The 25,577-nt window shown below is 40.8% G+C and overlaps 1 protein-coding gene across 4 annotated transcripts in view; it reads left to right on the top strand.

Moving 5' to 3' along the window:
• CYRIB (CYFIP related Rac1 interactor B) overlaps positions 1-25,577 on the top strand; it is an 89,117-nt gene that overhangs the window by 15,237 nt on the left and 48,303 nt on the right. The window contains exon 1 of one of the 4 annotated variants that reach the window (XM_068155541.1): positions 5,104-5,333. The exons of 1 other annotated variant lie outside the window; for it this stretch is intronic. The gene's annotated coding sequence lies outside the window, so the exon portion shown is untranslated. Of the gene's footprint in view, positions 1-5,103; positions 5,334-5,897; positions 5,989-25,577 lie in introns of those variants that run through there. 2 more of the 4 variants (XM_068155537.1, XM_068155538.1) reach the window with 2 other exon arrangements.

Consider the following 25,577-nt stretch of genomic DNA (forward strand, 5'->3'; position numbering starts at 1 on the left):
CAATGTCCCCTGGCAATGCCAGACACAGCCCAAAAATCACTTACGAGCCAAATATTATTCTAGGGGTTTCTAATAACAAATGAATTAAGCACTTTGGGGGGAAAAAACAAACCAAACCAAAACCCTCCAATGATTACATCACTACAAAGGATATGATCAAAGTAAAATACCAGTCTCATGCTCCTGAATTAGGCAGAATTCTCAATTAAATCAATGAGTATTTGTTTCCATCTGGGCATCACAATTGTGTTTGCTAAAAAATACAAAGTAGTTTCTTTTCCAGCAAGTAATGAAACAGTCTAGACCTCTTAAATACTGCTTCTACTGTTCTCTGAAACATTGATTCTGTCCATTACTATGCTGCTGATTGATCTGAAACTCTTTCTTTTTTCTTCTTCTTCTTTTTTTTTTCCTTTCCTTTGTGGGGAGGAGGCTTGGGAGCAAGTCCCAGTTCAGATATATGGTTTATTTGCTACCATGGTCCTGGTGGTTTACATTGTTTAATAAACTGCCTTGACCAAAGGCTAATGGGAGGTCAAGTGAAACATCTGCCACTCCACATCTCCCCCCAGTTCACAGCCTCCTCTGACTTACTTAAAGGCAGTAACTGCTATCCAGAGTGAGTAAATCCAGTGACATTTAGGAGCTTTGCTGGAGAAATGCGCCCTTCATCTGAGCAGAGGTGATGACCCAACACCTGCTGAAGTGATCATAGCTGTTCCACTACACTGAGCAAACCTCTCCTGGAGAACAGGTGAACCTTGGGTTTTTCCTTACCTGAGTGCCATAAATTTGGAAGCACACTCTGTGACCATTACCTCCTGACCTTGGTAAGGCTGGATTATCTTGTATACTTAGCAGGTCCCTTCTATCACTCACCAGCTCACCTGTTTGCTAGCAGCATAGGTTTTACCATTGCAATTGCTCAAAGTACTTGTCAGTGCAATGGTCTTCATGTGGTGGTCACTGAGGAAATTCTGCATTTCACAGACTTTAATAAGCAGCTTAAAGATCTCAGTGTCTAATACTGTGTTCTGCTCTATTCTGTAACAGCTCTACTACTCTAATTTATCTTCCTGTTTTGCAATATAGATAAAATATGATTACAACAGCTGAAGTTTCTCTTTCCACCTTTCCTTATGCTTCCTGGTTTAGTCTTCTTTCTAGTGCAGGCTTAACACCTGCCATTTTCTCTGTATTCCTCTTTCTGCTTACCTGTTTCTCACAGGTCAGTTGTACTTCTGAGGAAAGGCAGTAAAATGTGTAAACCAAAGATTTTTATATTGTAAAATTGCCATTATCTTTAATTATGGTCCAACACTGAACCTTCCTGCATCATTTGACTTAAAGAAGTGTTTGTTAGTTGAGAGCATGCTGCATATATTGGCTGAGGCTCCCCGTCAGAAGAGGCTGTGTTAATTGTTTGCAAGGAGCAATTGTATATGAGCCAACCTGAAAATAATCTCATACTCTGTAATGGCAGAAGAGGAGAGGACTAACATAGTCATAAAGTGACTTGGGCACAGGATAAGGAGACAACAGACCTTTTCCAGTAAAAAGAATGAATTTCTGATGAACCTCAGTTTCCCTATTTGCCCCAAATATAAAAATGACTTTTTGGAGGGGAGGGGAGGCATTTTGAGAATGAGAGTGCTTGTCTCCATACAAGTATAAAACATTGCAATTGTTTGGCATTATGGTATCTTGAATGTGCACTTCAGGCATCCTTGTAAGCATCCAATTATTTGACCTTGGCTTTTTGTTTTGTCTGTGCTTTTAGAAATGTATGTAGATTATTCCATTTCTTGTTGCAACTGTTTATATTTCTGAAGAGCTACATCTGTATCAGAGAATATGTACTATACAAAATGAAAGCCCTAAAGGACCCTGTAGCATGAATATGACTGCTTCTGTAATCCCTCATCTACTAGACATGTACTTGAGAAGGTGAAGAAATCTGGAAGGGGGAGGGCAAAACCTAATGTTAGCTTTATCCAAACTGAAAGGTGCCATGAACCACAACAGTGTAGCAAGGGGACCCTCTGCAGAGCTGCCTCTCTTTTCCATTCTTGAAATGCTGCTGTTAGAAATATTCTCTATTTTTTTTTTTTTCCCTTCAAAAAATAATCTTTGTGTATAGGATGCTTGTTTTCTATTTTCATCCATGTAATGGAAAAGTTAGTGGTGTTCTCCTACCCCAGACAGACAAGGCTGTTGTCAGTGGACAGTGTGCCTTTTTGTCCCTTCAGAGTGCAAATGGGGGAGGATGACGATGAACGTCTTTTCTCCTTTTGACTCTTTCCCCTAGGCTACCATTTAGCTTAAAAGTAGCCAAGTATTGTAACTGTGCATGGCACCTAAGGGTGGGTTTGCTTCTGTGGTTTTATTTACCTGTCTGACCATCTATATATAAAACAATCTTTTGTTGCTGGTATATGTGCAGATGCATATAGTACATATGCATCCAACGGTACATTTGGAGCTTAAAAATCTTTACTCTATGAAAATGCTCTGACCTGGTTTCTTTCCCAAGTGTCAGCTATACCTACCTGGCAGCAATTTTCCGACATACAAAACAACCCACAGGCATTTAGCAGCATAAGCACAGTTATGTTCTATTACACCTTTTATTTTATTACAGTTGCTGGCAAATATAATCTCTAATTTTGTGTTTTATATTTATTGCAGTAACAACCTGGTAAAATAATTTTCTACTCAGAAGAAGCAATTAAGAAACTAAAAATGAAGGCAGAGCTATGGGTGGGGGTTTTAGTCATGCAACATTTTCCATAATTTTCAGTAATTTTTTATGCTTCAATTATTATGTAGGATGTGAATGTCTTAGTATGCAGCTGCCGTTAAAGCACTGGTGATGCTCCGGGTCTGGGCATTCTTACTTGTACTTCTGAAAGATCCAAATCAAGGGTTCCTTACAATTCTGGAGATCCCTAAAGCGTAAATATTACTATAAACCTGCTTATGTAATTTTCTGCTTATGGTTTAGGGAATTTGCTTTGTCTCCCCCCACCCAGCCAAGCCCCAAGAAGTTTATAACGTTATCAGCCTTAAAAAATCATTCATCCTTGAGGCTGATTCTGTGATTTCCTTAGCTGTGCGTTACAGGACAAAGTCCTATAGTATGAGAAGGAAGAGCTCCAGGTTTGCTTCAAGACCACGTGTAAACTCAGACCATGATTCCGATTCCCTTGAATTCAGTTCAGTGAGACCTGGATTGCTTCCTGCCTGGCACACAGGCTTTAAAAGGTCTGTGTAGTTCAGAAAAGGAGATGTGGTAATGACCTGCCCTCAGGAAAGAAGGTGCATTGATCTACAGTTCAAGAATTGTATTTTCTAGTTGCACATAAATAATCTTTTCCATAGCATAAGTGAAAAGTTATGTCAAGCACTTAGCTTAGCCTAGCCACTTACACAAATCAAACACAAACAGAACTGCGACTTTTCTTCTGCCACTCTGCCTAAGTTGCTTCTGTGAAAATCTGACTTCATATCTTCTTGGACCTATTTGGTCCAATCTATGTTAACCTCCAAAGTCTCCAAGGCTTGCCTGAGTACTCCTTTTTCCTTACTTCAGTGAAGGCAGCAGAATAGTACCCTAGGACAAAAACTAAAGTGCAGTGACTTCCTTTGAATTCATTAAGCAGATTTTTCTGTTGAACTGTACTCATAAATGGCTTTCTTTATGTCCCAGGATACTCTTTTATCTAGAATACTTTAAAGTTATTGGTGTAGCAAATCCATGTAACTCGATTCCTGCCACATTATGATAAACTGAGTTTATTGGTTTAAGTCAATATAGGAAAAGAAGATAAATATGTTGACATAAATAAAACTCTTGAGGTCCTTTCCATATTCATCCTTTCTCAAAGTGGTTTTGTGGGGACTTGGTATTCACTAATATTTGTCAGTTATCAAACTGGTACTTGGCTTCTGAAGAGAAAGTAGAGTAAGTGGTTAGACTTTCAGGTGGTGGGTTTACTGTTTTCAGATTGAATAATCACCTTTGCCAATGATAATGCTCAAATGTTGGAGACTGTTACTGCCTATCTGTCCCACTTGTCTCTAAATCACCCCAGCAGAGCCTCACCACAGTGAGCAATCCCTGAGCTTCAGAAGAGCCGTTCAAGGTGAAGGCCAGCTGAGACATTTTGGCAACATTTTGAAAATTATTTTCTAGATTCCAGGTTACTCAAGGTAAAAAGTAAGTGTGAAGTTTTTTATTTTTCTTTCTATTTGCATATATCTGTGTAATTTTACTAAAGAAACATGCCCCAAGACAAGGTATTTGTGCTATCCCTCTGCTTTGGCAAATTTCTCTACACAAATACCAAGAACATCCAGTTGTGATACAGACAAGGAAAAGGTGACCTTCATCAATAGAATGTGGACATGGAGAGAAAAAGTTCATCATTAAGTCCATGAAATGTATTTTTGTGTTTCCCCAGACATTTTGCATGACTTTTACGTGTAGGGGAGATGCAGGGCAGGTAGGGTTTACCCAGTGGGACATTCTTCCCGTGCAGAGGCTCCAGCAGCACAGAGCTCACACAGGCATCTAACCTTCCACTTTTTTCGTTAGTATCTTAGAGCATAACCTATCTGGGAAGGCATTTACACAGGACTTTCAGCCAGCAACCTAGCTTTTCTCAAAGGAAAAGCCTTATGTTCGTTCCCATTCTGGCTTTGCTTAGAGCAAACATTTAAAGCCCCTGAATCAAACCTAAAATACAACCAACCAAACAAAAAGCCGTAATCACAAAAGTGCCTGAAACAACTATCCATAGTGTCGTTAGTAGCTTTAACGAAATGTTAGTGGAGGCTAGTTAAGGGCGGAAGGTGCCAGCCCTTCAGCCTGGCAGCTGCGGGAAGATGGCCGCCCCGGGGCGGCCCCTTTAAGGAGGTTGACCCACTCGCCGCCTCATGCCCGCCCGCCTCTGTTTCGCTCCCCCCTCTCTGCCCGAGACACTCAGAGTTGCAGCAGGTGCATGCGCAGTGTGCCGACCGCCTGGCGCGCTTGCGCAGTCACCTGCTGGCCGCCCCCCCCACACTCCCCCCCCCCCTTTCCCCGCCGGTACATCCGGGTCATCGCACGCCCGCCTGCACGGCTGGTCCCCCGTGGTGCTGTGCAGCAGTTTCCCCTCCCCCTCCTCCCCCCTCCCCCAGTGCGGGCGGCTCCGGCGCTGTCGCTATCCGCGCCCTCCCCTGCGCGGGGCTCCGGCCACGCTGCTCCTGTCGCTGCCTCCGGCCGAGCGGGGGGAGGAGGCGGCGGCTCCGGCTCCCTCTCCCGTCCGCATCGCCGTCCGCGGGGCGGCTCGGTGAGTGTCACCAGCGTGGAGGGCGGGGGGCCGGGCGGGGCGCCTCGCTTCATCCCCCGCGTTCTCCGCAGCCCTAGCGGCGCGACCCCCACTCCTTTCCCGCTGCCGTCCGGCCTGTCTCTAATGGGGATGGGGCTTCCCCCCCACCAGTTTTCCTGGCTCCCATCTGTTGCTCTCCCAGCTCTCTGGGCCAAACTCGCCTTCCCTGTGCCCTCTGTAACTTCTCGTCTCTGCCCTCCCTGTCCCATCGCCGCTTCGCCCCCGCAGCGCCGGCCCCTTCCAGCCCGGGGCACCCTGCGGGGCGCAGAGGGGGCTGCCCGCCCGTCCGCCCCCCGGTGGGGCCTCTGCCTCGGGACCAGAAGGAGAAGCAGCGGCTGCTGCCTCCCTAGCCTGAGGAAACTACGCTAATTGCCTGGGACCTGCCCTGTGCTAAATAACCCTTCTCTGGGTTTTCCCTGCTCTCCGACGGGGTCCTTCCCCTCACCGCGGCGGGTCCAAGGCAGAGGATCCGGTTTGCTCTCTGGTGCAAGTGCAGGCAACTCCCCTGACCGCTGCAGCTCGACCGGCTTGTGGCAGTGTCTGGGGGTGGTCTGAGGAGCGCCTTCAGCCTGCCTCGTGTGGTGTAGCCCTGCTCTCCCAGCTCGGCCGGATGCAGGTAGTTTATCGGGATGGGGAGAAATGGATTGACAGTGCTAATAGTTAACCAGGAGGAGGAAAGCTCTTGAACACCTGCAGTCCTTCAGACTAACTAAAGCATGCAGTGATTTAAGCAGAATACAGAAATGCTGCAAATCTGTCATACTTAGGGTGTATCCTACGGTTCTGTGTGCAGTAGCTGTGATGCTGGCATTGTAGTTCCAGGTGCGGTTCAAGTGCATTCAGAACTTGTAACAGTATGGTGGTGTTTCTCTCCTATTTATTAAATAGCTGATAAACTGAAATTTTCATTGATTCATAATGCTGTTCTGTATGATTGAAAAAATAGGACACGTACAATTCAGCTCTGCCTTACTACTTTTTAATGTAATATTTTGTCTTACATGGTAATAAAATACAAGACGTTTCTTCACAGAAACATTTCAGATGCCAAACAAATCCAGAGACCATGCATTAGCATCCTGGATCTAAATGTCAGTGACAGTAAGACAGCCGTCTTCCTGCTGTGATAGTGGAGTCTTACTAACATTTAAAGTCTGTCCTTTTGAGATTCTGGTAATGTAGTACAGAAACACAAGTGTTGATTAGCATTTATGTTAATCCTCAAACCAGTAAAGCATTTTCTACATTGATCTAATAATCTGTGTTCTTTCCTATTACTCCTTCTGTTGTTACAGACTGCCAAGTCTGTTTTGCTCCAGTCGTCCCCCCACTGACACAGTTTTCTTTCCCTGTGCTCTAGTTGCTTGGACTTTAAGTTCATGAGGAATTTTTATAGTAGGTTGAAGCAGATAAGGGATATTGGACAGAAGACATTTAGTCATTAGGCCAAGCTTACTGTTGTCAAGGTTGGAATGTGAATCCAAACACAGAAGGCTCTACCTGACAGGTATTTGTTTAGCAAGGTGTGGTGTTATCTTCAGTTCTGTGTGGCAGGTTTAAAAACAAAATCCTAAACCTTGTGAAAAAGATACTGCTATTCCACGAAGTAGGGATGGGTATTTTTGGTCTGGCATACAGAGTATTCCACTGCTGAAACAGAAGCTTTCAGTAGAAGAGTAGATTTTTATTTTTTACTAATCCAAGTGCAAGTGTCAGCTTTCTTACTGCATGTATTAACTGTCAGAGACTAGGGGCTGTACAAAGAAGCAATACCAAAATCTGTTTTAAAATATCCCTGACAGGAAGTACCACGATTGTGTGAAAGTAAGGAATGAATCTGATTTCGTCTGTTATGCAACTTTCATTTGTTGTTAGGTGCTCTAGATTTTCTTCATTGTTTGCAGTTTAGCTGGAGCCACCTGGGGTGGTGATGGATCATTGAAAAGATTGTCTTCTGAAATTATCTGCCTCTTCATGTGAAGCCCTTCCTGCAGGAACCTCAGTGACTGTGGAAACATGATGTTAGCTGGTTCTGTTCGTGCATACGTAACTTCTCTGTGTTTTGCTGGTCTCTCAACGTCTGGGTAAAAGAGAAGAAGGAAACAGTTTTTTGTTGTGTCTTTCAGTAGTTAGATGTCGTAGCAGAGTAATTATTTTTTAAAAATTTGAATGCAATAGCTAAAATAGTTTAGAGATAGTTACACAGGTAACTTAATTCAAGGTATCTGTCACCAGGTTTCTAATGGTGAAACCTGTTAGACGCTCGGAATTAATACCATGAAGAGATGGAAGGGTGGGGAATAGTTGTATTGCTACCTACTGAATTATTGATTAATCAGTAACAGAAATTGACTCTGTAATTTGGAAAAGCATATGTGTAGGGGCCGCTTCGGTTTTCTGTAGCTGCTTAGGCACAGTAAACATAATAGCAGGTTTTCTTTTCCTCCTTGCTGTATATCTAGGAGACTATAGATACACAATAAGCCTGCAGTACTTTTTGTCGTTGTTATTGCCTGCCAGCTGTGGGGGGGCACAAATGAAACTGATGCATACCCTGTAGCAGAGACAGGTGAAATTAAATCTTATGTGCAAAAAGTCAAATTTGTTTAAGCAGTCAAGTTTGGTGGTTTTGGTTTTTTTTTTTTGTTTGTTTGTTTTAGGAATAATGTCACTAGTGTAAATCAAGGTTATCACCTATAGCCTGTCCTTCCTAGAAACTTGCTCCTTTGTAATTCTACCAAGTGTTTTAGTCACTGATCTAGACAGGCTTTAGGACTCCTATCTGCTAAGGTAACATTGGCTATCCTGAGGTATATTGTAAATCAATTTTATGAGACTTAGCATTTCAAAATATTTTCAAATATGTTTACACTTTGAGTGTTGTCAAATTGCATCTCATGGACTATCAGCTGTCAAGCACATGTTCTACAGGCGAGGTGCATGAATGGACATGCTGGATTCACCCAAGGTTTGAATGTCAGTACCACACTCCTGTACCAGAATGTAGAGTGTCATCCTGGTAGTCATTTTGGTCCAACTGAATCCCTCAAAGTCTATTGACTTTGCTTCAGAGGTGATGAGACCTGGATCGCTGGGGTGACAGAAGCTGTGCTTTGGTTGGAAAGAGTTGTGTACTGGGGAAGGTACAGCATTTGCACTGCTTACTGGCTGTGGCACCTGAAATAAATGTGTCATTTAGGTAGGGTCAGATTTACTTAAAATATTACCAGCTGTAAGTGATGGCCAGTTGTACACACCTTTTGACACCTATTCCTATGCATTTGCATGTTTCAAGAGCTTTTAAAATAAATGGATGGTCCTCTTGTATACCTCGTAAGTTTCCCTTTAATATTACTCTATAGACATGTAAACTTTATTTGGGAGCATTAGTGTTTCTTTCATGTGATTGTGGAAGATTTGACACCTCTAACTACCCTACACAGAGAAGTCTGCTTTTTTTCCTCATATATATGAGGGCAGAGGCTTCTTTGCCTTTAATTCAGGATCTCTTATAAATTCACCTCATTTTTCCCCTTTCTGTGATTCAGGAATGTTCTCTCGAGTGCCACAAGCAGCTGGCAGAGTGTTTCAAACTGTAAAATCTGCTGAGAGTAATAGCCTCTCTTATATAGGTGCTATTTTACATTTGCAATTCCAGTGCTTACTGGAGGTATGTGCATTGCAATTATATAAATAGCAGAGCTGAATAGAAACCAACAAACAATGAGCAGTTTTAGAGTTGACTAGGGAAAGCTGAAAGTATTTTTAGTTACAGCACTTTTTCCTGTGTTCCCCATCTCCTGTGGTTTTAATTGCATTCTTCTTTTTAGAAAAGGCATTTTGTCTTCTCTGTTGTGTGAAAGCCTGATGTGCAGAGAATACCTTCACTGTGGTAATAGTGAAGCTAGTTACAAAGCGCATTGAAGGGTGCAAGGAAAATGGTGCATTCTTTTGCCTTTCACTTAGGCTAATTTGAATTTCAGGGTGGTTAAGACAGTAGTGGTTATGAGGTAAAGACTGACTCTGTATATGTGGCTTATGAACTCACAGCTGTTGCAACCTTTGTCATCTGGTCATACTGCTGTCTTCTTGTCACTACAGAATCAGGTGGTCTTGGTGCAATGTTTAGTAATTACTTCTGATTAACTCTGGAAGTGTTAATACAGGTCACAAAATTGATTTGTAAAAGGACTTTTGTTCCCAGACATACTCTTTCTGAGTGTTCTTTTAACGCTGCTTTTTTAGTGCCTAGCAGAATCATTTCTAGTATGTAGACAAGTATTGTTTAATTTGTGCATATCAGGAAGGATTGCTGTTTAATTTGTGCTAAATGAAAGTTCAGGTATTGCATTCGAGGAGTGATATGTGACTGACCAAGCCCAGCATTTTTTTCCTAGTGCATGAAATTGTTGTGGGACTGTAGAAAAAATTGGAGACTAAGTATCTCTGAAACAAAGAGGCTGTACTTACATAGAATCTTCAGGTCTATAAAACTCTTTTCCTCTAATAATGTCAGTATGAGAGGATCTATTTTTATTCTTTTATACCTGTTCAGTGGAAATACTCTATGGCTTGTGTCCCTGTTTACGAAGTGTTTGACTGATTTTCTGGCTTATATCTACAGCACTTGAGATTCCCAGGTGGTCTCCGTGCAAATAGTATAATTGGGTCTGGGACAGCTTAGCTTGTGAGATTGAGTGCATGCAGTTTGGTGTGGTTGTAGCTACAAAAATAACGTGCCTTGCAAAACAGGCCTTCTGTCTGCCACCCACACCAAAACCTAAACCTTGATCCTGTAGGCAGTTAATAGGTTTGTCTGGAAGGCTGATTCCCATCGGTAAACACTTTACCTGAATTGGTGACCACCAGGCAAAAAAAGTTTATAATCACTTTATATAAAGGAAAGTGCAGCAGAACGCTGTCCTAGATACATTTTTAAAAGCACTTTTTACTCAGACTGCAGGGCTTAACTGTTCCCTGGTAGCAGGAGGCTGGTCTGTGAGCAAATTCTGTTTAACTGACGTAGTTCAAAAGACTCTTAAATTCAGCCATGAGGCAATTCTGGTTCTCCTTCAGTACTCGATGATTAAATTAAATGGAGTGTTAGCATAAGTAACTTTTTCTGGTGTACTGTACAAGGTAATAGATGGGTTCCTAAGTGCCCTAGTTGTAAATTAGCTGACAGGAAAGCCCTGTTTTTGCGACTAGTGGCTTTATTAGTTGTATGACTTCAAAAGTTAGATTTAATTGTGTATGCTTCCACTCAGGTGTGTCACTGGATGAGTGCTGTTTCTCCTCTTTTTTTTTTTTTAATAGCAGTCTTGAGGGTAGCATCCTCGCAGTGAAAAGGAATTCTCCTCTTTTGTGTTGGACTACAAAGGTGTTTTGAACAACAAAGGTGTTTGTTTCGCTTCTGATACACAAATCAGTTTGACCTTTCTACAGAAAAAATAAAGCTGTCTAAATTCTAGCTCTTCTAGTCTTGCGGTGGGGGGCAGAGCCAGAAGTGTTAATAAGGCACATGTTCACAGCTCTTACTTCTTTACAACAAAACTTTATAGTGTTTAGTATTCCCGAAAGTGAAACTCTCCAGACAAAGTGCATTCCGGGCATGAAAAGACAGTTTCTTTTTGTATGTATTTGCACTTTTGATGTGCTGAGAGGTACGGTTATTTGAAGCTGTGCCTTCTTAAGGTGGAAGTGCAGTGTGTGACCGCTGGACTTCGTGAGGCTTCATCTCAAAGGTAAAATCGCTGACCTTCTGTATCAATGAAAATCACGCACAAGACAGAGCGTTATGTAGGGATAGTAGTTAATTGAGTTAGAGTTTAGATTTCCTGCTTGCGTGTAGTAGTCTTATGTGGGGAGATTTAGATTTGTCAGCTGAACAGGCAATTAACTGAATTGTAATAGTAGTTTTGAAATTTGTTGCTCTGGCTAAATCTTGTAGAAAATTACTTGCTGCTTATTCCCACGTGCAACTGGTTAAAGTCATACTCTCCCAAACACTGAAAAAAGTGCTTTAAATTATTTCACTGTTTTTACCTTTGTATCTCAGAGTTCAGAGCTGAATTAATTGATCAGGAGTAATAGCAGAGTAACATGACCTAGTTGGTATCTCCTGGCTTGAAGTTTGGAGGGATGATCTTAAAGGAGCTTTCAGTTAGCCTAGCAAAACCCAGTCTTTTCTGAAGCTTCTAGTTTTCTCAGGGCTTAAACTTGTTACAGAGAGACTATATGGTTTTCTGTAACTGTGACTTCTTAAACACAGGGTGGAATCCTGTTCTGGTAGGAAGCTTAGTATGGGTGAGAGCGGCAGTAAAGTCTAGTAAATATCAGTGTGGAAGACTATTGATTAAGACCTAATACTTAGAGCAAATAATATTATATAATATTGATGTTAATATTGTGTCATGTTTTCACAGGAATTTCAGTCAAATTACTTCAGTAGCTGCCTAAAGTGAGACTTGGGAACAGATGTTGTAACTGTAGTCTTAAAAATTTGACAGCTCTTCAAATAGCTCTAGTATGTCTCGGCTTTACAGTGGAGTGTTTTTGCAGGGCTTGTGCCTTTTGCTTTGCTTCTCTCCCTTTTCTAGTCCAGAATGGGCCTCAATTTGACCCCATTACAGTCCTATGAAAACTCATGCTCTAATAAACATGTATCCAGCTAGGCAGTGTGGGAGACGGAACAGGTTTGGATGGAGATGACAGCTGAGGTGAGGAGTCACTGCAATTAACTAGGAGCTTGCGATGCTTACCTTGAGCTGAAAACAGGCAAGGATATTAATTAGAATCTGGGACTGAATTGAGGAGCAGAGAGGTTGTTTTGGGCGCTTGTTGGCTGTGTGGATTGTATTGGTCAGGTAATGAGGGAATGTGTGGGTGTGATGTTGCCTCTCACCCAGCATCTTGAGGACATCAAGGGAAATGGGTTTTTCCTGGACAAATATAGAAGAGAGAGCTGACAGGGACATGGTTAGGCAGAAGTGTGAGAGGAGTTGGGATTTTGTAAAGGCAGATAGATCTGTTAGACAAGGAACTCAAGATGTTAAGAGTAGAGTTAGAAAAGCTGTAAGAAAGGGACTACACTAAAATAAACATTGAATTTTGTCCATTGCCTTTAATAGCCTTCATGTCTTCACCACTTTTTCTTATTGTGTAACTAAGAGGTAGACATGGGTATTGTGAGCAAATGGTTTTGAATCTGGTGATTTGCGATGTAGCTGTGAGGATAGATGTTCTAGGCTCATCTCCCAGTTAAGAGTTTCTACTTAATCTTTTCTGTTAGGCTGTGAAGCAGTGCCCAAAACAAAAAAACAAACTGTGGGAGGAAAGCAACAGTGAATACATGAGTATGCCATTTCTCCCATTAGGACCCTTGCTTTGTCCTCACAATGACGTGGCGGGTGCTAGTTTAGTGAACAAGTGCTCGGTATTTTTTCTTTGTTGTTTACTACTGTACCATACTCTTGCTAGATTGCTCCAGTGGTGCATTAATTTCCTCTTGGATAGTCTAGTGCTGCTTTTTGTACAGTTATTTATTGTCAGAATGGTCTAATGAAATGAGGAAGTGGTTCGCTTCCTATTTTACTCATGAGGAGTAAAGCCACAAAGAAGAGAAGTTAGCTAGTTTTACATCGTTAGAAATAACTGGAACCTTTGTCTTTTTAGGCTAGTTTACATACTGCAGCCACATTCCCATAAAACTTGCTGCTTTTCTCATGCTGTAATTCCTTTCCAGTATTATATTCTAAATTCACAATTTTTTGGTGCTTTTTTTTCTGTGTGTTTGTGATCTCTTTGGACATGTAGCTCCTATAACTGGAATGGACAATGTGGTCCAGGTCATTCTGTCATTTTGGTATTGATGTGGTCCTTTGCTGTACTTCAGTCACACAGGTTTAAGGCCAAACTTAAAAGGGCCAAAAGCTGAAGTGGTGGTGCAGCTCTGACAAGTTTGTGGGCAATGAATTCCTTTCTCTCCTTTATGGTGAAGGAAGAATGAGCTGATTTTTATTTTTCATTTGGGATTCTCAGTTGTCCACATTACTATGCTTAGCTGTTTAATCAGACACATCTGTCCTCCTCCAGCCACTGTAAGGAGGAACCATGAGCTCTCTGTGTTTTGTAGAGCCTTGTGGCTTCTCAAGTTTCTCTGTAGAAGAGAAACCATTTCAACCAATGTAAGAAGTATCAAGTTGTCTTTTTTCTGTCATTAGAAGGAAGGGTGAAAAGTCTTTGCTGTTCTTGTTGGGTTTCTCTGAGGGGTTTGAATCCTCTTCCTGGCTCATGAGATTTTTTTGGGGGAGCTCCATGAAGAGAAATACTATGAATGAGTCTTAAATTGGTTAGGAAACTAAAGAGTAAGAGTGTTTACTCTTGGGTAAAGAAAAGAACAGCAGCCTCTGTTGATGGAGCTGTGGTTTTTTGCCTTTTCTTGCCAGGCCTACTGTGTTGGCTTATGTTCAGTTAATATTTGGCTGATCAGCTTTGCAGCTAGCAGGACTAGGAAAACTTTTGCTGTAGATAAAATTTGGTGAAAACCTGCTTTCTCTTTAAAGCTTTGCATTCATTGGTAGTAAATATCTTTTCGGGTATTAAGGTAGAGATTTTTTTTCTCCCCTCTTAGGGAAGGAAATGATCACTGAAGTGTTTTTTATCTGAGAAGTCAATTGGTACTCTGGGTTTCTTAGAGGCACAGCTGGCTTCTGATGTGATACTGGGTATGTGACAAACATTAATGTTCAAATAAGGTACTTCCAAGTGGAAAAGGACACAAAGTTTTTAAACAGTGAGAGCCTCAGGTGCTGTTTTACTGGCCTGATGTAGGTTTTTTGTGTGTTTAGTTATGTGATCTGCCAGCTCTGCCCACCTTTACCTCTGGAGATGAATTTATGCAATTTAAGTATTCAGTTCAAGTAAGAATTGTAGTGACACTTCATCAAAGAACGAGAAGTGCAACATGCTGAAGCATAGCTATGTGTGAGTGAGTCAGGAGAGAGCAGGGAGTAGCATCATGAAAAGAAAAAGGAAGTACAGTCATGATAAAACTGTTTAAAGGCGGGGAGGGGGGGGTGAGAAAACCCAAGAAACAGTCATCTGTTTCCAGAAGATGAGAACACAGTAAGGTTCTATAGTTTGTATCTTACAATGTATAGATTTTGATACACGTGTGCATATACATCTGTAAGTGAATTCCAAGGCTCTATTTTAGTATACCAGTGATACAAGCTTTGCTTATGCTATTGTTTCACATGTTGAGGGCAGATCCTCTCTGCCAGGGGACAAGCATGCAAGCACATTTCTCATCAGGACACACTGCTGTTGACAGTTGTCGGGAAATAAAAATTAGCAAGTACAGTATAGTTCAGTTTTCACAATGTCTTTCCTTTATAGCACTGCCAGAATGATTCAGTGCTGTTTAATGCAATGTTGTTGATGTATATGCAGTAGTTTCAGAAAAAGAACTAAAAGTCACTTGCTAACTTCAAATAATTCAGTTTCCACAATTATACAGCTTTAACTTCCTCAGAGAACATCTTGTCTTCAGCCTTAGTATTTTTTTGCATCTCAAAAAGTGAAAATCAAATATATATATTTTTTCTTTTAGTGAAAAGTGCAATTGTTGTTCTTAGAATTGGTATATTTCCTGATTGTGAATCATTGTGTCAGGAGGAAAAAAAAAAAAGCAACAAATGAAACAACCAACAAAATAACACAGCAAGTGTGTTTACTTTACTCCTGGTAAAATACTGGTTTCAGCAAAGGATTGGGTGTTTCAATTTTATCATGTGTTGTGAAAACAAGCACAGGTTTGAATTAACAGTTCAAGATATTTCTTAACTAACATAAGAAAAATAAGCTGATATTGGTTCTTAATTGTGTCTTTTTTCAAAGGCTGTTCAGTCTTGATCTGAGCTAGTTTTACAACTCACCTTTGAAATTTCAAAGAAAGAAATTGAAGGCAGTGAGTAAAAACCCTGTTAGATATGTCTGAATCATAGAATCATTCAGTTTTTGGAAAAGACCCGTGAGATGATCAGGTCCAACCATTAACCCTACTCTGCTACGTTCACCACTAAACTGTATCACTGAGCATCACATTGAAACAACCTTTAAACACACGTAGGGATAGCGACTCAAGCGCCTCCCTGGACAGCCTGTTCCAATGCTCGACTGCTCTTACAGAGACAAACATTTTTCCTAAGCTCTACATTAAACCTACCCTAGTGCAGCTGGAGGCCATTCCCTCTTGTTCTATCACTAATTACCTGCGAGAGAGACCAGCACCTATCTCTCTATATTGTCCTCTCAGGCATAGAGTGTGGTAAGGTATCCCCTCAGCCTTCTCTCCCTCTATCTAAACCGTCCCAGTTCCCTCAACTGCTCATTATAAGACTTGTTTTCTGGGCCCTTAACCTGCATAGTTGCTCTTCTTTGCCACCTGCTCCAGCACCTCAATGTCTTTATTGTCAAGTATTTTCTAAACTCTGTAATTCTTTAAAGTACTTGTGCTCTTGTGTCAATTTTTTTGTGCTTGATTTAAAGCTGGTTCAGTTAAGGCATTCTTTTTTCTCCTTACCTTAGGAGCTCCAAGGATATGGATTTCTATACTTCATCTGCTGTCCTTCACTGAAGGAGGGCTCCTCCTAGAAGTACTCTTTCTCTTATCAACCATTTATTGTTTGTAACATCATCTCTTCCTTACTGCTGTCAGCTCTGCTCTGCTTCATAAATTGCTGAGACTGCTTTTACAGGATAGGCTTGTAACGGAAATGAGGAGGCTGTGTCCTGCCTGTGAACGCTGTCACAGAAGTAACTGAAGGGTAGGGTTCATGCTCTTGTCTTATGCCTGATCAGATAGTTTCACCCTTACTGCTCCATCCTTTCTAATCCTCTTTTATTTGGCATTTATACAGAAAGCTCCTCTTGCTTGTACTGCAGGAAGTATCTGACACAGGTAAACATTCTTTGTGTTTTTGTTAATGTTGACCGACCACACAACTTTCTTTTCCCCTAAATACTCATTAAAAAAACCTAAAAATATTGAGAATAACTGCTACAGATAGCATCCTAGTGCTTCAGTAGTGCTTGCAATGACCTCTACAAAGTTGAAGGCTAGAACTGCATAAAACGGAAATGGTTTGAGTTTTGTCTTTGAAGGTTCCTGGGTGTTTTTGTGGCCTTTTCCCCACCCCCCCCTACACCCCACCCACCCCCTGCCCCCGTCCTCTGAGCAGGTTCAGGGGTCCTGGAAACATGCTCGTTAGGATCTGGTTTTTGGCTCTGAATGTGAGTTGGGCCGAAAGTCCAGACAGGTTTTGTTTCTATTGTGCTTTGGAATCAGGGATGGCTTGTTGAACAGGACATGGCTGCCTGGTTTTTTCCTTTTTGCCCTCATGCTGTGGTTCTCAGGGTTTCTCAGTACTGTGTAGTCTGTTTTTCTGGCAGAGAGTTCTTTTGGGTGTTACTAAAGTCTATATTGCAGAAGCAAACCTTTACTCTCTGTGGAGAGCCATGAGCACTGCTCTTATGCTTTCAAAGCAGTGCTTCTAGAGAAAAAGGATAAAATTCTCACTTTTGCAGTGCTACTGATCTTCAAGCAGTTTTTTCACTAACTAGGAAGAGTAGTGTTAGTTGCTGCAGAAAATACCTGTTGAAAGATGCAACTCTGGCTGTCTATTACTGCCCAAGACTTTATGATGACTTATCTTTCTTAGTTATATGGGAGTAATTCTGAAAATATGGCTGGGCTTTTGTGGGTTCTCCTGAGCAAGCTTGAAAAAGGTGATCTAGTCTTGCACAGGTTCCCTTCCCCCACTGTCCTCCCAATTTAGTAGGTTAATTATGAAAAGACAGACATTTGGGGAAGTTTGTCTCTGCCACAGTAGCCATGTCCTCAGCCTGGAAATTTAGCAATTAGTTCCTCCTTTGCTGTAGCACCTGCACTAAATCACTGACTCTGTGTACCTTGCAAAATGCCACTGATTTAATGTTTAAATAGAAATAGCATGGTCATGGTTTAAAAATGTGTTGCATGGGTGATTTTAATAGCTATCTGGGCTTCAAATGAATGATTTTAGGAAATATTTTTGAAAGCTGCAGTCCCAGAACTGTCTCATGCTTTATGAGACTTGCATCTTTTACAGTAGGCTTAGATGGATTAGTTTTATCGAAACCTCTGTTTATAAAAAAAACTATTGTACGTGTCAAGACAGTCTTTGGCCCATCCAGAGGAGCAAGGATGTAAATGTGTTGTTTAATCTATTTGCCTGATAAGCAGACAGAACTGATTCCCTGTTATGATGTTGATGAGAAAATTATTACATTTGCATTTGTCTCGTTGCCCAGCTCCTGACTCAGTGCAGGGGTTGGATAGTAATGCACAGTGTAATGTGTAATAGATACAAAAACATACTGTTTATAATATATCAGTATAAAACACGTATTTAAACACAGTATTAAATACTCTGTGATGTGTGAGCAGTAGTTTGTTTCAGAATCTGATAGAGTATGTGGTTCAAAGTTGCACTGCCAAAAAACAACTGTACCAGCTCATCTGGGATGTTATCTTGTTGACTTTATTGATTGAGGTGCTCTAAACCAAATTGCTGAATTGTTCTGGTCATGCAAGTGTGTACTGGAGATGGTGAGAATGACCTACAGTAGTACATTACATAAATAGAACTAGCTATCTAAAGCTTAAACTTAGTTGTTTTAAGTTAAAAATTTTGTTTGCCCTGGCCTGTGTACTGCTAGGGCTGTGCAAAACCAGGCTTGAGAAAACTGGTCCAGATTTCAAAAAGATACTTTGTAGGGTTACAGAAGTTTTAACCAGGGAACTTAACCAATGTTCAACTCAGCAGTGTTCATTTTGGTAGAATAGAGGAAATAAAGCAAGAACTGCTGCAGTCATGGCTTTAAGTGTAATAGGATAAAAGCTTGATTTTATTTGAAGTGCTAAAGAGACCAAAGGAAAGAAATACAGATCTTGATTCTATACTGAACTCAACTCTCTAGAAAGGCAGGAGGATGATTTTTTTTAAATTTTTTTCTTTTAAATACAGTAATTCCAAGGAATTTGTTAGCAGCAATTCACTCATAAATGTTAAAGCTATTCATTTATCTTTGAAATCCTTTGACAAAGTTGTCTGGCTGTGAAGAGGACCCGATTTTGCTTCTAAGAGGGGGGGGAAAAAAGGTGTGCAGTTCTCTTGTCTGTGTCACTGCAGAAAATGAACCAAAGAATTGAACTGTGGCCTGTGTCAGTGCTGTGTGTTCTCAAGTTTGAGGCTTCTCCATTACATTTTTTCTTTTCTTTTCTTTTCTTTTCTTGGTTTTTTTTCTCTTCTAGCACGGTTTGGTACTTTTCTAAAAGGAGACCTAAGGATGTGACTCAACCTTGCAGAAGGAAGGAAACACGAAGTGTAGGCTGTTCTGTTCTGAACCTATGCAGAGGGCTTGGTATTGTTACTAAATAAATGTGGAACCACTGTACATGGAAAATAAGAAAAGCATAGCATGTGTGAATGTTCTTGGCCTTCTGAAAAAGACATTGTGGTTAATGGTGTCTTGTATGTAAATAAAACAAAGAAAACACCAACTCCCTAATTTAAATAGTCCAAAGGAGAGTCCAGTCTCATTCACCCCCCCCTTCCCCCTTCCTTCTTTTATTAGGATGTGGGAACAACATATGTATCCTGGTTGGTATGACGTGGGAGACTTGAGGTGGTGGATTCAGGTTTGCTGACGCTGGCGTGCAAACAAGTGTAGTGTGGAAAGGAAGACAATAATTCTGTCCATTTTTAGAGATACTTACTGTTTTGTCACTTACAGATCTGAGTATGATGATTCCTGGTGTCTGCTAATTTCAAGTGAATATGTACTCAGTACAAATATAGAAGCCAGAGTGGCAAACACCAATACTAAGCTTGTTTTATGGTAACGTTGTGTCTAAAAATAATGTGCTAGCTAAGGAAAAGCAGATATAGCAGGCAAACATTTTTGTCTTTTATTCCATTTACTATACAGTTAGCGCTGAATGGGCTTTCCATAGTCATAGGAGTGATACCTATTTTTATTTGTCTCCAGATTTGGTATATGGACAGTATATTGAAGGATGGTTTTAAAAGACAAACAAACAAAACCCAACAAACTCCCCCCAACAACAAACCAAAACAAACCCCATAAACCCAATGCTTATCCCCCAAATTGTAACTGGTGGTCCCTCAGAGCCGGGGTAAGATTTGTACAACCATAAAAACAGTCTGACATTTATTACAGCTGAGGAGAGTGGAAATTCCCAGTACTTTAGGGGTAGGAGCAAAAAGGTTCTGATGTGATTGATGGCTAATCCAGGACTTCTGTACTGTGTTTACACTTAATCTGTTATGCTGATTGAGAAACCTACAACTCCAGTCATAGGGTAAGTGAAGAAGGGAAGACCTTCAGGAAAGCAGAGCTGGGAGGAGACCAGGTGGCACAAGATAGGCTTTATTAAAGGGGCATAATATAGGCTTAATGATCTGTTCAGACGACACTCTCAAAGAGTATGGTCATCCAGGGCCCTAAACTTTGGCAAAGGATTACAGAAAACCCACGAAACTTTTTAACATCTTGAAGCCATAAAATCAGTGAAAGGAAACCCCCACTATACCATCATCACCTTTTCCTCCTCATTTGCAGGGATTATATCTGTATGGATTTTAGAAAATGGTTCACCTTGGGTTGTTGGCTAGTAAATTAATATACATGCCTGCTTTCTGTAAAATGTGGTCATAAACCAAGCTAGTGTTTAAAAGGATTGAAAATCTGGGAGTGCAAAGGTAGGACACTAACCTGAAAATCGAGAGACTTTGGTTTTAAGGAAATAAATTACTTAGAACAGGTGGAGAGGTAATGATGAGCTTTTCTTCATAGTGATTGAAGCTGGCACTCAGTTATCAGGCAATAAGTGTCAAATCAGGGTGTTTTCTCTGCACCTAATTGGACTGTGGCACTTGTTGTCAGTCTTGGTTGAAGAGGCTGAAGTTGTGCATAGCTATCAGACATGAAGATAACAGCTTCTAGTTCAGGCCCCATCTGCACTCACTACCTTTAAAGTGGTCCAGAGGATGTTTCCCTAATTAACACCTGTTGGACTAGGTGAGCACTTGTGATTAATTTCAGCTGTTCATTTCCTTGCCAGAAAACACCCACCTACATTCAGTGACTCTAAAAGTACTGGGTAACAGTATATGTTCAGTGTCAAGATCCTTTAACTTCTATGGAGAAAGTTTAGTGGTTTGGTTTGCCCTCAGAATTTATCAAGTATAAAGGCAAAAGAAAGATGTCCCAGGGAAAAAAAAAACCAAACTCAACATTTCTGTTACAAAGAGGATATTCAGCTTTGAGTGAGACTTGAGTTTATCAAACTTCTGTGAAAATGAGAACATGGGCTTATTCTTGTATCTGTTAAAATTTGATGTATTTAAAGTGAGCTAGTTGTGATACTGTGAAGGGAAGTTAGTTTCCTGATCTTGTATAGGACACTAGATAGGAAATCCTATACCTCGAGAGCTGCTTCTGAAGTAGTCCTTCCTGCAGTAGCCTTTGTAATTAAAGGTGTTAAATGGGTTATTCATTTATCACTGTTTTGTGTGGAAGGTGACTTTGTAAAGCTGGTGATTTGGGGCTCTTAGTCACACTCCCATCACTTGCATCACTCTGCTAGTTAGCACCTCTTACTCCAAGTTTTGAGGGTGAATTAAGCTTCAGTGATGCTGTGTTTGCTACCGTGTACAGCAGGAGAAACAGGTTAACCTGCTGTCTTAATAAAACGTGGGGAGAGAAGGGCAGGAAGAATGTACTTACTGATCAGCAGCTGCTGTGGTTTCCAGAGAGCTGCACTTAATGTTACTCAGTATCAGACAGTCTTGTTTAGGGTGTAATGATACAACTCTGTGTGAACTGTGTGGTTACTTTTCTGTGCCAGTATTGCTTTTCTTTCTTTTATGAGAATAGTGTAAAAACCTGGGCTATTGATACTGGTTTGCATGAATCTGAACTTAATGGGCTTTTGCTGCATGAAAGCAGGAATCTCCTTCTATCAGGTATAGTTCAGATTGTGTTTTAGTTCCAAACAGGAATTACTGTATTAAAATTGTGTAGAATTATATTTGTAGCTTTTTTTATTTTGGGGTGGGGGGGTGGGGAGGCTTTACTTTTTCCTGAAGTTAATAGCCTGTGGGTAGTTTAGCATGCCACATGAAGGCAAGACCAAAAGTATCATTAATATGCTGTTTCATAAACAGTATATTTTGGAACCCCCACCTCCTCTAACTAGACTGCTGCTTCCTCCTCTGCCACCTCACTGCCTCTATGCTTCAACCCCCCACGCCTTCTACTACCACCTCCCAAACCCTCCCATGTTTCCAGCCCAGCACTGATTGCTCAACCACTGCCTTTCCCATGAGGCAGTGCTGTGAGGTGCTCTGGTTGCAAATGCCTTTGGCTGGAAGCCTTGGTCAGTCCCAGAGCTGTGTTGTCATTGATGTTAGTGAGACTTGGTGGAATGAGTGCCCCCACCAGAGGGCTGGTATGGAGGGTTATAGGCTGTTCAGGAGGGACAGGTGGGGTGGAGGGGTCATGCTATATGTAAGGGAGAGGTTTGATTGTATAGGCCTTACAGTTAGCGACTACGTCGTTTAGAGCCTCTGGATGAGAATTAGGGGGATGAAAAACAAAAGAGAGGTGGGTTTCTACTACCAGTGGCCCAGCCAGGATGCTGGCACAGAAGTGTAGCTTCCTTTAGCTTTCAGTAAAAGAGTAGTTCCATGAGCATATAGTTGAACCTGCTCAAGCAGAAAAAACTGAAAGGAATTTAACTTTTTACACAGATAAAAACTCTGAACAGTTTGTCCTAATCTGAATGCCATCAGAAGGCAGTCACTAACTTGCTGTTGAGGAAAGCTGGAACTTAACTCTCCCTTAGATACTGATTATGCATGTTATTTTCTTGTGACACATTGCTGCTAGTGAAAGTAGCCTGGGAAACTGTAGCATCCATAGTGCTGGCAGTTAGTGGAATATTTTAAGATTTTCTGACTTACATCTCATGTTAGACTTAAGACCTACCAAGGAGTTAAAACGACACTTTCTTTAGCGTTCAGTTTTGTTTTCAACTGACGTTGCACTTACTTCAGAAATCTCTTCCAGATGTGACTTGTCTCTGCACTGTGGCCACCTTTAAAGGCCTTGTTTTACTAACCTGTTCTTCAAAGCAAACTCAAGATATGTACTAGCATCCCCGGATAGTTCTGACAAGCTGTTCTGTTTAAAGAAAATCAGAAGGCTTATCTTTGTAGTGGCTTTGAAACTCCATGGAAAGGACCCATAGTGGAGCAGTTCGGGAAGGATTGCAGCCTGTGGGAGAAGTTTGTGGAGGGCTGTCCTGTGTGGGCGGTACTCCACTTTGTAGCAGGGGAAGAGTAAGGAGGGAGTAGCAGGGACCATGGATGATAAACTGACAGCAGCCCCTAACTGTCCCGTTGTGCCGCTGGGGTAGGAGAGAGCTCGGGAGCCCATGAATAAGGGAACAGTGGGTGGGAGGTATCTTACCATTTGGTTTTACTTCTCATTATCCTACTCTGATTTAATTGTAATAAATTAAGCTAATTTCACCAAATCAGTTCTGGTTTACCTGTGACAGTAATTGATGACTGATGTCTCCCTGCCCGTATCTTGACCTTGAGCCTTTCATTGCATCACTGGAGGTGTTTAGGAAGAGACTGGATGGGATGCTTGGTGCCATGGTTTAGTTGATTAGATAATGTTGGGTGGTGGATTGGACTCGATGATCTCAAAGGTCTTTTCCAACCTGGTTAATTCTATTCAATTTCCTCTCCCTTGTTCAGTTGAGGAGGAAGAGTGATAGAGTGGCTGTGGTGGACACCTGGCATCCAGCCATGGTTGGCCCACCACATTTCCCTACCTAGTTTCTTGAGAAAGCTCTTTTTCCACTTTCTCATGGTCTACTCAGTAACTTCTCTTTTATTGTGTGCCCTCTCTGTTTCATAAGCCTGATGCTCATGATTGTGGAGAGCACTCTGGCTGACCAACAAACCAAGAAGCTGATTGCACTTTTCCAGGGATGGTTTATTCTTCAGACTTTTGGTATACGAGATAAACCAGACTTTGTTGCTTTTGTTAGTGGTTTGAGTAACTGCATCATCAAGACCATGAATTTATGTTTGAATCTTAAGGTTCCCCCATGGGAGCATTTTTTCTATAAATTTTATTTGAGTACACCTAGTAGAATGAAAATTGTACACTTTGATTAGAATAACCTTCTAAGATGAAAAATGAGTGTAAGTATGTTTGTTTTATTACTTATAGTCCAACTAAAGGGTGCCTTATGACACTTCTCTGTAATAAGTGTTGCAGTCGGTTGCCCTGGATGAAATTTGGTTTGTTCATTGATTCATTATTGGTTTTTTGATCTTACTTTTTGTTGATGGTTTGTTTTGTTGGTGTTTGTGGTGGTGTTTGTTTCTTTTCTTAAGCATGTTGTATTTAGCATATGCATCTTTTAAATTCCCATGTATTTGTAATCTCTGTGCAAGGGTGACTATCAGCAATTTGGAGCACCTGCATGCTTGGGTTTTTTTAAGACTCAGAGTAGTTCTAATGGAAGATTTTATGGGCAGAGCTCTAATTTACATATTGAAGTTACTGCTTGTTCTATCCAGGATTAGACTGGACTGTCTCAAGTGATTAGTTAACTTCTTACTATCTGAAAGACCTAAGAAGCTTAAGTTTTCAGCAGCAAGACATTAATTTCCTTATTTTTCAGGTTGACACATGAAAGTTTAATGGCTTTGCCAGATGGGAACACAGTGTCTGATTTTTATTTTTTAGTTATTTTTTTATTTTGGTTCTGTATTGCTTCAGCAACTTCTGTTTGTAGTGTGAAGCAATGCAGAGATTTCAGAAGTATTTCCCATGTGTGCTTCCAGTGTAGTCTCACTAGCTGCCTAAGGGTCACTAAACAGCCTCCTCTATACTTAGGAGAACCTTCTAAGATGGAAAAAGTGTAAGTTCAATGTTATTTTCACCCCTTCAAGATTGATCCAATGCTGTTCTTACCAACACTTGCTGTAGCAGAATTCAAAGATTATAGGCCTGTCTTAAGGTCTGCTATGCTTAGTGTTGTATGTTTTGCCTCATTACAGATAAACTGGGATACCGCAATGCTAAATACCTGAAAGCAAATAGGAAGACTGTAGTTAAAAATGTGTAGTTTCTGTAGGTGCTGCAGGATTAGACTGAGATTTGGTAGCTGAATGACTCCTAATATTACATGTTTGTAAGATAGAAGCAAGGTTACTAATTGCCTGTGGACTCCTTTAGTTTCTGTGCAACTATACATAGAATAAAAATATAGCCAAGCGAAAATGATCATTTTAGGTTTTTTTTAATGCTATTTTTCCAGATACTTTTTAACAAAATAACTTGACTTTCCACAAAAATACAGGATGTAGTGGAGCAGAAAACCAACATCCATTTTTAGATTTTGGTGAAAAGACATTGGATAAGTTAATATTTTTCCTATTATTAAATCTTTGGAAGCCAGGTTAATTTGTACTGAAAGACAAAAGGCTACTGAAAGCCTCTTGAACAGCCAAAGGGGCTTTGCATTGCTTACGAGGTTAACTTGGTTGCTGTAGTATGTTTTCTGTGATGTTCATGACAGTGCCATAAGACTAAAGTAATTTTCTAGTTTAGCCACAGTGACAAGCATATCTTTATTAATGAGATTTATCGCTATGTAAGTCTCACTTCCCTGTCTTGTTTTTTGTCATACTCCAATATTCAGAGACTGCTGGCAAATGTCTGCTGTGTTGGAAAGTTCCTACTATAGGAGATTGTGCTGTAAGAACACCTATAAATCATCCCATTCTTTGGCAGTGTCTTTACCACACATGGATGGCCCTAATAAATTGCATAAGTTCATGAATGTCAATGCAAGTAATTCCATAGTAGGTAATGTTTGTTCTAGCCCATGCTAGGCATGATAAGCCTTGAACTAAACTCTTTATTGAAGTTAACTAGCTTCACTTATTCTGAGATGACTTAGAACAGAGGTGAGATTTCTTTGGTTTCACTGAGTGAATCTCATGCCAAGAAGGCTTGAATCAGGTTTTTTTAGAGTAGATTATCTAA

The sequence above is a fragment of the Melanerpes formicivorus genome, unplaced genomic scaffold (assembly GCF_026170545.1).
Source record: "Melanerpes formicivorus ecotype bairdi unplaced genomic scaffold, bMelFor1.0.p_v2 SCAF_32, whole genome shotgun sequence".
NCBI lineage: Eukaryota > Metazoa > Chordata > Aves > Piciformes > Picidae > Melanerpes > Melanerpes formicivorus.